The 11,092-nt window shown below is 51.4% G+C and overlaps 1 long non-coding RNA gene across 9 annotated transcripts; it reads right to left on the bottom strand.

The window, feature by feature from the left end:
• Positions 1–2,888: 2,888 nt before the first annotated feature.
• On the bottom strand, positions 2,889–10,608 carry LOC133043657 (uncharacterized). 9 transcript variants are annotated; one of them, XR_009689748.1, is made up of 9 exons: positions 10,461–10,608; positions 9,961–10,028; positions 9,608–9,795; positions 7,864–7,937; positions 6,301–6,557; positions 5,310–5,424; positions 4,725–4,851; positions 4,492–4,611; positions 2,889–4,086 (listed from the first exon to the last, which is right to left on the bottom strand). It is a non-coding gene; the product is annotated as an uncharacterized LOC133043657 (long non-coding RNA). The 9 variants fall into 9 exon arrangements; XR_009689749.1 differs by having other exon boundaries at positions 4,492–4,851; positions 6,301–6,560; XR_009689742.1 differs by having other exon boundaries at positions 4,492–5,033.
• Positions 10,609–11,092: the final 484 nt, after the last annotated feature.

The following is an 11,092-nucleotide window of genomic DNA, read 5'->3' as shown; positions in this document are numbered from 1 at the left end:
GGTCCATGGGCTCGTGAAGAGTCGGCCATGACACTTTCACTTTCATAGCCAATTAACAATGTTGTGATAGTTTCAGATAGACAACAAAGGGACTCAGCCATGCATATGCATACATCCATTCTCCCCCAGTCTCCCGTCCCATCCAGGCTGCCACATGACATTGAGAAGAGTTCCTTGTGCTATTCAGTAGGTCCTTGCTGGTGATCCATTTTAAACATAGTAGTGTGTACATGTCCATCCCAAACGCCCTAATTCTCCCTTTCCCCCCTCCTTCCCCCCTGGTAACCATGAGTTCAGTCTCTAAGTCTGTGAATCTCTTTCTGTTTTATAAATAGGGTCATTTGTATCATTTCTTTTTAGGTTGTGCATATAAGGGATGTCATACGGTATTTCTCTTTCTCTGCCTGACTTCACTCAGTATGACGATCTCTAAGTGCATCTATGTTGCTGCAAATGGCATGATTTCATTCTTTTCAATGGCTGGGTAATACTGCATTATATATACCACATACCGCGTGTTCTTCATCCATTCCTCTCTGGGTGGACATTTGGTTTGTTTCCACATCTTGGCTACTGTAATAAGTGCTGCAATGAACTGGAAGAGTCACTTCTCATTGGCATCCCTTCTCGAGCCTGGAAATCCCGTGAGATGATGCTGAACCCTCATTCAATCCCAGAAGGGCTTCCTACATCACCTCCAATGTGTTCCCCCTCCTGTTAGTTCTGAAACTTCTTGTAGCCCCACCAGGCCGCCTCTCTCTCCTTCTTTTTCTTAACTTTTTGTTTCCACCTGTGAGACTGGAGCCTGAGAATGTCTCATTGCTCCTATAGGATGACCAGAGTTAGCAAATAAAAATATAGGATACCTTGTTATATTTGAATTTCAGATAAACAACAAATACATTTTTTAGCATAAGTATGTCCCAAATACTGCCTGGGACATATTTACACTAAAAATCACTAAAAATTATCTTTTTTTTTTTTTTTTTGAGTTCAAGTGTAGCTGGGAATCCTCCTTTTATCTGGCAAGCCTACCTCCTGGGCTAGAGGAAAGTCATAGGAAAATTTGGGGCAATGTCTTGGGTCTTCCCTAGTGTAGGTAGACCATAACACCCTCTGGCCTTAATGTGCAGGCCCAGAAGACTTCCCGATGTGGAAATAAAGAAAACCAGAGCCAGTGGGAACAAGTGAAGGCTGTGTATTCAGAGCTGGCTAGAGCAGGAATCACTGTATTTTGGCAGCGATTCAAAGGCAGACAGATAGGAAAGCTCCACAGTGGGAAAAGGGAAGGCTTCAGGTATGGCCTGGTTGGAGGCTGTTGACTTGGAGACCATTTTAATAGAAGTGCAACATCCTATGTGATTGGAGAAGAAAGTGGCAACCCACTTTAGTATTCTTGCCTGGAAAATCCCATGGACAGAGAGCCTGGCGGGCTACCATCCGTGGGGTCGAAAAGAGTTGGACCCAACTGAAGCCATGAATTCACGCTATATATTTAAAAATCTAACCCGCACCCTTGCTTCCATTATCTTTAAGCGTTCATAGAGATGAACTCCCACCATATTAATTAGGAATCTGGCTGTGTTTTGACAAATCCAAATAACTTTGTTTTGTAATCTCACACAACCTTTCTACCCTAATATACATACAACATCCTGCTCAGCAGCCCTGAACCAGGTAGAGTCATCACAACAAAGGGCAAGTTTTTTTTTTTTTTTTTTAAAAAAAAAAGAATGGACACCTTCAGCTCCCTGAGAATTTTTCCTCAAACCCTCTCCACCAAGCTTTCTCACACCAGGCTTTCCCCGCCAAAATCTTATTTCATTCAGACGTGACCCAGGACATACAGCACTTCCTCTTGCGCTGCTTAATCAGGAGAGGCAGTCACGAAGGACAAATATTAGCTCTGAGCTCTGGGATGACTCATCCTTCCTTTATCCTGGCTGCTAAGCAAACGAACAGACCTTACTCTGGTGCGGAATTTTTTTTTTTTAAGATTGCCTTAAAATAAGCCCCCCCACCTGTGAAGACACTCAACCTGCTGTGCAAAAGTGTGTGGGAGGCATTCATATCCTGCATAACTAGGAGGGAATTTTCTCTGAGTATTTTGTCCACAGGATACAGCCCTGCCTAGCCTGAGTTAATTAACTAGAGTACCTGATGGATAAATAGTCCCCAAATAGCCCTGCAGAAACTTCAGCGGGTCTTTAACATTCTTAACTGTTGAGGCATCAGAAACTAAAAACCTCCTCAGTGAAGGAAAGGGTTAAGGGGAGAGATTATAAAGGAGAAACAGCATCTTGCAGGCATAGAGGAGTGTGTGCTCTTGCATGGCCAGTCACTCAGTCGTGTTTGCAACCCCATGGACGGTAGCCCGCCAGGCTCCTCTGTCCGTGGGATTTCCCAGGCAAGAATACTGGAGTGGGCTGCCACTTCCTCCTCCAGGGGATCTTCCCAACCCAGGGATAGAACCCACGTCTTCTGTATCTCTTGCATTAGCAGGTGGATTCTTTACCACTGTGCCAAGGGTTCTTTGCCACAATTCCCAGGAAAACCGCATTCCAGACACCCATCCAGTTGCAGTCTTAAACAGCCCAGCAGACGTTTGCTCCCAACACCCGACGTGATCCCAGTTGTACGCTTCCTTTTGCTAGTCCGTTTCTCTCTCTGTGAAGTGGATGGCATTTGTTTTACCCCATCCCTCATTTTTTTCACATCCCTGTTTGGAGGCTGTCAGTGAAACGTGTATTCAGACGCTTCTGGTGGACTTCTGTGTCTCCCACTGGGATAGAAGGGTTATGGATCCCAGCAGCTTTTATTTGCCAGAGTGGCACTTTCCAAGATTTACAGAAGAGGCAGTTAAAAACACCAACAAAGAAAATCATAAATAGAAGCATATACATGTATTTGAAAACAAGTACTCAGACACATGGGGCTCTCCAGGTGGCACCAGTGGTAAAGAACCTGCCTACCAAAGAGGGAGACATGAGAGATGCAAGTTTGATCCCTGGGTTGGGAAGATCCCCCTGCAGGTGGCAATGGCAACCCACTCCAGTATTCTTGCCTGGAGAATCCCAAGGACAGAAGAGCCTGGTGGGCTACAGTCCACAGAGTGACTTAGGACACACATTCAGACCTATATGTGTAGTCCTGTCTGCCACTCCACTCACACACACAGAATTATACAACTTTGTAAATACACATGTAGGCACTGATGAACAGAGAGATATATGCAGGGGAACTGTTTGCACATCCATGCTAGAAATCACACAGACCCACTTTCTTGGTAGACATTCTCACTCATTGTCTCCACCCACAAGGTGAGAGATCGAGCCAACCTTGACTTCTTCCATGCTCCCAGCCCTGCTCTTCATCAGAGGTCATGACCACCAGTGGGGCAAGATGTGGACCCAAATTCCCACTTACTGAGGTGCTGTTCCAGGTCTGGGGACCATGGAGAGTAAGCCAATCCCTCCTGTGGGGCTCATATCTAGCAGAGGTGGCTCAGTGGTAAAGAACCCACCTGCCAAAGCAGGAGACAGAACAGACGTGGGTTGGGAAGATCTCCTGGGGAAGGCAATGGCAACCCACTCCAGCATTCTTGCCTAGAGAATCCCATGGACAGAGGCACCTACTGGGCTACAGTCCCTGGGGTTGCAAAAGAGCCAGACACAACTGAGCGCCCAGACACACACATACACCCTTTCTATTGTGTATCTGAAAGGAGGTGTACAAACAGTGACAAATCCACACGAGAAGTGAGTTCAAGAAGCTGAGTCCACTTCTGTCTTCCTGGACTCTGGAACAGAGGTGAGTCTTGTCTTTGCTCATTGAATGAGACTCGGGCCCAGAGGAATCTGCTCAGCCCAGGTGGGATGTGAACCCTCTGTTAGTTTCAGTCCATGGTCCTGCCCCTTAAGCCGGTTTCTTCCGCTTGCTCCTCAGGTATGTCTGCTGGTAGAAGTTGAAGAAAAGGGTCAAGAGGCGGAGCAAGTACAGGAGGATGGCCACGTTGAACCCGTCGGGGAAGGGGCACTCAGCAAAGAGATTGTAGGAGGAGTGGGCGGCAATGGCCACAAATTGACCCTGGGGAGAGGAGGTACGAGAGGAAAGAGAAGACGGCAGAGGGTGAGAAGCAAAACCTGGCAGATGCTCCCCTTGACCTTCCTGTCATCCCCTGGGGCTCCCAGTGCTCAGAACGAGGAAGAACTAGGAAGCACCACCCCAGGCATTCCTGCTCATGATGCTAAGAACCTTCCTGACCCCTCTCCTGGTCTGGTCCCCCGTTTTTCCCCATCGCACCCTATCATGTCAACACTGATGACAGCTTCAATCTATCTTGAGCCCCTAAAGGGACAGCTCAGGCAGTCACCTGCAGTTGGCAACAGTGCTCCCCAAACCACAGGGCCCCCCAGTTCCCCAGGGATGGAAAAGTGACCACAGACTCGCAGGACATTAGCCATCCAAGAGCACCTAGCCCAGCCCCCTCACTTCACTGGAAGATGAGACTGAGGCCGGAATCACTTGCTCCGGGCCTCACATCAGGTCAGGACATCAGGGTCGGTTCTAAGATCTGGCGAAATGGTTGCTGAGATCTTGCAAGTTGAGAGGCTAAGGAAGCAATGAGAAGGACTTTTTCGTGGTCAGATTACAAGTCACTGGTGCAGTCGTGAATAGAAGCCGGGGCTCCGCTGAGGCCCCTGGAGCCAGCAGGTCTTTCTCACCAGCTGCAGGACAGTAAGGTGCAGCTTCCACCACACGGAGGCCGCAGGCAGGGCCCCAGACTGGCCAGTCCATAGTACAGGTGCATGAAGACGTGGACCAGAGAGCTTAGCATCCTGACGAAGAAGGCTGCAGGGCAGGGTGGGAAGAAGGAGGGAAGTGAGTGGCTCGGGGCTTGCCTGTGCTCTGGGCTCTCTCTTCCAGTTTCAGTCTTCCAAGGAGCCATCTCTGCACACCCCGCAGAGACGAGCCCTGGTGTAGCCCTATCACAACGGGGTCCCGCACGAGCTGCTCGAGGTCACGAAGGTGGGCTGTGGGTTACAAGGATGCCAGACAAGGATGCTTACAATGCCTCCTGCCCTCTCTGGGCTGATGGTCTTGAGCATCTCCAGGTGCCTCCTCCCGCACTCCAGGGAGGGATGACTAGGAGGCTCCAGGCAGCAACAGAGAGAAAGTGTGAGCAGCGGCCAGGAGTCAGGGCCACAGAGGAGAGGAACCGGGGAGCCGGGCTGCCTGCCTCCCGAGCTGGCACTCCGTCCAGCAGAAGGGGGTGTGCCCCACAAGTCCTGCCCAAGCCCCTCACTCACCTTGACCCCCCGGCACATATTTGACCCCAGCCCACCAATTGAAGAGCATGGTGCCATGGTGGTATATGTGCAGGAAGGTGATCTGCTCAGGCTTCTTCCGTAATATAAAGAAGACCTGTAGAGGAAGAGAAGGCTCAACTCTGGGGTCATTGCTCCTCCAGACGCCACCTGGGGCCTCAGCTACCAGGGACAGGGTGACTCTGTCTGCTGTACTGACAGGGAGGCTAAAACTCAAGGGTGACGCCGCAGTCAAATGCCTGGACAGTCCCTTCTGTGTGCCAGGTACTCTGTACATATAAAAGCTCATAGAAACACTCATAATGGTGTGCGGTTTATACTCATCCCCATTTCAGAGACAGCAAAGCCGAGGCTCAGAATTTAAGTAAGTTGTTTGTTGCTGTTGTTCAATCACTAAGCGGTGTCCGACTCTCTGTGACCCCATGGACTGTGTAGCCTGACAGGCTCCTCTGTCCATGGGATTCTCCAGGTAAGAATACTGGAGTGGGTTGCCATTGCTTTCTCCTGGGGATCGTCCCGACTCTGGAATCAAATCCACATCTCCTGCATTGGCAGGTGGATTCTTTTCTACTGAGCCACCAAGCAAGCCCAAGTTGTTCAAGGTTATACATCTAATAGGGGGCCACACTGGGATTTTGAACATAATTTGGCTTCAGAGGCTGGGATCTTTCAGTATTAACCTGACCACTCCCCCACCCCACCCCAGGGCACGGTGTAGAGAACTCAGGTGTCAAACACCCAGCCCAGGACCCAGGGAACCATCAGACAAATTCCCTAAGGTTCTCCACTGAGACTCCACTTAGAGACTTTATCACCACCCCCAAAACTGTGGCCTCACCCCACCCCCACAAGACTTCTAGATTCACAAGCAAGACTTCTTTTACTTATAACACTTAAGGCTTTTGCTGTCTGATGTCCCTTGCTACATAACAACAGTTTCTAAAGTTTGTTTCTCTTCCCATTTTCACTTAACCTGGAACCTGGTTGCTAATGGGGGCAAATGCTTCATCAGTGAGCATCCTTCTTTCTCCAGGTCGTAGGATCGAGGTTTGACTCTGACATCAGCCTCAGGTGTAGCCAGCAGGGACTCTGGAGGGAAGCATTTATTCACAGTGCCTTCAAAACCACCCCAGACCTGGCTGACAGAGGTAATTCTCTACAAGCGATAGGCACTCCGGTGTCAAGTAATTCAACGGCCTTTGAGAAGCACCACCAGCACACGCTCGCCATCTGCTGGGCAGGGAAGGAAAGTGCAGTCAGAGTGCTGTCAGGCTGGTGGTACCACTGACCTGGCACCACTGGCTACGGCTCCAACCCTGACGGTCCCTCTGCACCCTCTGCCCCCACAGTGCCCACCTGCCTGCATGAAGATACCGGTTGGCACAGAGAAAAGGAGGATACATGACTTTTAACCAGCACACAGATCACTCAGGGATCTTGTTTGTTGAAAAGCAGATTCTGAACTGGGGTGAGCCATGAATTTCTGCATTTCCAACAAGTTCCCAGTGATGTTCCTGCCATCTCTGGCCCATGGACCACATTTTGAGCAGCAAGACTTGAGTATACAATTCAATCTCCCTTGATTCAACACCCAAATCACTTGTGACTAGCCAAGCCTAGGGTTTTTGTTTTGTTTTGTTTTTTACTGCAAGGAAGACTTTTGTTCTGCTTCCAGTTGAGAGAGAAGCTAAAAAAAAAATGAAATATTGACCCCTTGGCTACCACACATTCCATGTGTGCCAGGCCAAGGTGTGAACACTTTCACACATCAGCTTGTTCAATCTTCTTCCAATTGTTTCCTTGTATAAAATAGGTGTCATTATCCCCATTTTACTGATAGAAAACTGAGGCCTGTAAAAGGCAGGGAAGCTACCCATGGTCACACAGTGAGGAACTGGCAGAGCTGAGAGTCACACTGAGGTCTTCTGAGCCTGTACTGAGCTGATCTTCACTGAGTCCCATCAGAAGACCCAGGTGACAGCACCTGGTTTTTATGAAGTTCATTCTATGAACCCGCTCTTTATTATAGAGAAGAACAAAATTTGACTACATGTTGGACTTGTTTCGTTAACCTCTTCTTCCCATTGCTTTTTGTTCACTAAAAGGATACTGTCCATACATAATGGCCCGCCTTGGGGAACCCTGGCCCTCTGCCTGAATGTTAAACCAAAGTGCCTTTTTTCATGGAGGCATCTGGACCCTGCCCACCTGTGAATGGCTGCAAGAAAGAAAACATTAACACATCCCCTCCACTCCCACTCTCAGGCTGGCCATTCTGGGAGATATTTAAATGCAAGATTAATGACCTTTTTATTTTGTTTCCTCACCCCCTCCCATCTCCCTTCTATAAAAGAACCTGGCATCCAGACCCTTTTATGATGGTTATTTTGAGACATTAGTCTGCCATCTTATCAATCAAAGGCGTATTCCTTGCCTCAACACATCTTCTCCCCACTTATCAGCCTGAGGCCTGCGAGCAGCCCGAGTGTAGACTCTGGTAACATCTCCAGGTCAACTTTCCCATTGCCTGTCTTACCCTCAGCCCAAGCTTGCTCCGGCTGTAGTCTGGCAGAGGTAGCTGTAGTTAGCCAGCAGCAAAGTGGCCATGAACTAGAAGGAAGAGAATAGGGAAGGATTAAGTCATGATTCCTGCTCCACCCCACACAGCTAGAGCCTGACTTGTTGAAGGCTCGAGAGGATATTCTGGACACCAGCATCCCTCCCCAGCCCTCACTGACACTTGGTGAACGACTGTCAATGAGGTCAACCCTGAGCTCTGGCTAGCTCAGAGGCTGGCCTTGCATACATCTTGCTGGTCCCCAGTTTTGTTTTGTTTTTAATGTGGGTAAATATGGACCACAAACCCACACTGGGCACCTACTCTACATGAGACCCTAAGTCAGGAGGGGACATGAAGCCATGTGCACATCAGCCCCATCCCCAGGAAGCTAAGTGCTACCCTAAGGATACAGAAAACCATCCTTGCTTTCCAGGATGAGTAGGAAACAGGAAGTATGCCAGAAGCTGGTAGCAGGCTCACAATGAGGCAGCCGTGGGGCCAGCAGAGGGGAGGGTGAGGGACCTGCATGCTGGAAGGAGTGTCTGGACTTCTCCTGACACCCGGGGCTGCAAGGGGCAGTGGTGGAGGCTTCTACCAGCAGAGGGGCAGTCACAGGAGCAGCGACCCAGCAGAATCCATTCATGATTTTTTTTTTTAACTTTTTGGCCACTTGCCACACAGCATGAAGGATCTTAGTTCCCCAGTCAGGCACTGAACCTGCATTCCCTGCCATGGAAGTGTGGAGTCTTAACCACAGGACTGCCAGGAAAATCCCTCATGAAGGGTCTTGAAGGTTGTTTTAAGAAACTGAAATTTTATCATTTGTCTACTCATGTGACAGTGAGTCCAGAATGGTACTAAACACTTCACACTGGACCCTGCTCTGAGCCCCGAGCCATCTTGATGAACCAAATAAAATTCCCTAAATGAGAGACTCTTCCTTCTGGTCCTGTCAGCCAAGGGAGCTACAGAGGGCTTCTGAGCAGGAAGCCAACATGGGCACGGCAGGCTTTCAGAGGATCGTGGGGGCAGCGGGGTACTCTGTCACCACAATTAAATGACAAGCTCTCGGACACGTCTCACAGGGTGTCAGCCTCTTCCACATGGTACCAGACATTCTGAGGGGCCTGTCTTTACAAAGAGAAGTAAGAGATAGCCCTGCCTCGGACGCTCTTGCTATTGGGAGACAGATAACACAACTGGAAGGATCACTGGGTTTGGGGCTCAGAAAATGGAACTGAGGTTAGCAGAGCCCAGGCAGAAACAGGAGGTGATGGCTTTTAGGTGCAAGTGGAGAATGAATTCCATTCAGGCTCGCCGCTCACTTCCACTTTTTTATTTAAGGAAAATGGGCTTGAGTGATGGAGGGCTGCATCTCCACGATGCTGGGAAAGACTGAAGGAAAAAGGAGAAGAGAGAGGCAGAGGATGAGATGGTTAGGTAGCATCAGTGGACATGAATTTGAGCAAACTCTGGGAGACAATGGAAGACAGAGGAGCCTAGCATGGTGCAGTCCATGGGGTCACAAAGAGTTGGAAATGACTGAGCAACTGAACCACCACAAGGGAAGACACAGCAGCCAAAGATAACTCAGAATTCCAGCCCCTCTGTCCCCGTCAAGGCTTCTCAATTGTCTGCATGGGAAGATCATGGTTTTATCCATCCCTTGGCACCCCCAAGAAAGAGACCCTAGGACTGCAGGGTCCCCCAGCAGCCTTACCTCATAGAACATGTACCGCGAGAGAGCCACCAGGCCCAGGTTGTAGGCGGCGAGGGGTCCTGCCAGACTCGGAGGCTCCCGACTGGACATAAGGCGAGGCCCTGCCACCACCAGGAGGAGGTAGACGGCCAGGAGGAGGGTGACCGGCAGCAGCGAATGAACCAGGAACCAGGACCCCGTCCTCGGGTCTGGAAAAGCAAGGGGAAGCGGGACAGCCAAGCTGGCCTCCAGGTCCACCCACCACCCACTCCTCCCTCACCACGCTGGTCACCAGCTCTTCCTCCTCCGAATGTTTGGCATTAGTCTGGGTGGAATAAACAAGAAAAACGCCATCTGGTGACACCACCTCCTACCTCCGTTCTCTAAGGCCCACAAGTATTTCTTCCAGAGTCTCTCCAGGGCCCCCGGCCATCGTGAGCACCTAGGAGTAGAAGTGGGGTTTGCATCTCATGTAGACCACCTCCTCTGCCTACTCCCTCCCCTCCCCCACTGCCTGAGGGTCTAGGAACCCAGGACACGGGCTGGGGGCCCCCACTGCTCCGCCCTCGGACACTGGATGACCACCACCCGCCATGGTCCCCTTTGGGGAGAGTCCATGGGCTGTAGCGCGGTTCGGATGCTTACACCTCTGCGGCCCCTCTCGGCAGCGCCCCCTACCGAGCGCCTCCTGATATTACAGGGCCCAGGAGAGGGGCGTGGCTGTCGTGCAGCCCAAGGGGAGGGGCAGAGAGGCGGGACTCGCTGGGTTTCCTTAGTCTGCTCATTCCACCTGCGGGTCTACTGAGCACCCCAGGCTTCTTTCCCCACCTCACCAAGCCCAGCCACCCCCCAGTCCGTTCAGGGCTTCACTCACCCCGTGGCTCCTCCCGGGCTCCTCCTGTCGGTGCCCGACGTGCTCTGGCCGCTCACCAGGGTTGAGGTCCGTGATGGGTCCCAGACCGGTCCTTGAGCTCCAGGGTGCAGGGCAGTGCCCCCCACCCACCCCGGCTACAAGCTCTCTACTCCGCCCCACCCCAGCTCTGATCTGTGGTGGTCCCAGCCCAGCACCACCCCCCCACCCCCCCCCCACCCCCCCCACCCCCCCCCCCGCCACACACACACTCGCGTTCACACTCACTCACTTCCAGGTGCTGGGGTTCCTGTCCTCACCTGGCCGGGGACGGGACACTGTCTCAGATCCAGAGAGACAGAGCGGCAGACAGCCCAGGGGAGGGGTTGCTCAGAAGGTAAAGGGCGGTGGCTCCAGGGAGGATGGGGAGGAAGTCCGACGGGTCAGCAGCCCCCGCCCTCCCCTCGCAGGGAGATCGGTCCCCCCTTAGGGTCCCCACGCCCTGCACCCCACACTCTTCCTAAGAGGTAGGCAGGCTGGGGACATCACACCCTCAGGCCTGCCCCCAGGGCAACCATGACCCCCGCCTCAGGTTCACTTCTTCCTCCTTCCCCACCCACACGGTGAAAGATTAATTTCATTTTTTCTGATCCTGC

Source organism: Dama dama, chromosome 22 (assembly GCF_033118175.1).
Source record: "Dama dama isolate Ldn47 chromosome 22, ASM3311817v1, whole genome shotgun sequence".
NCBI classification, from domain to species: domain Eukaryota; kingdom Metazoa; phylum Chordata; class Mammalia; order Artiodactyla; family Cervidae; genus Dama; species Dama dama.
Note: the sequence above shows the minus strand (reverse complement) of the source record. Positions and strands in the feature narration are given on the sequence as shown.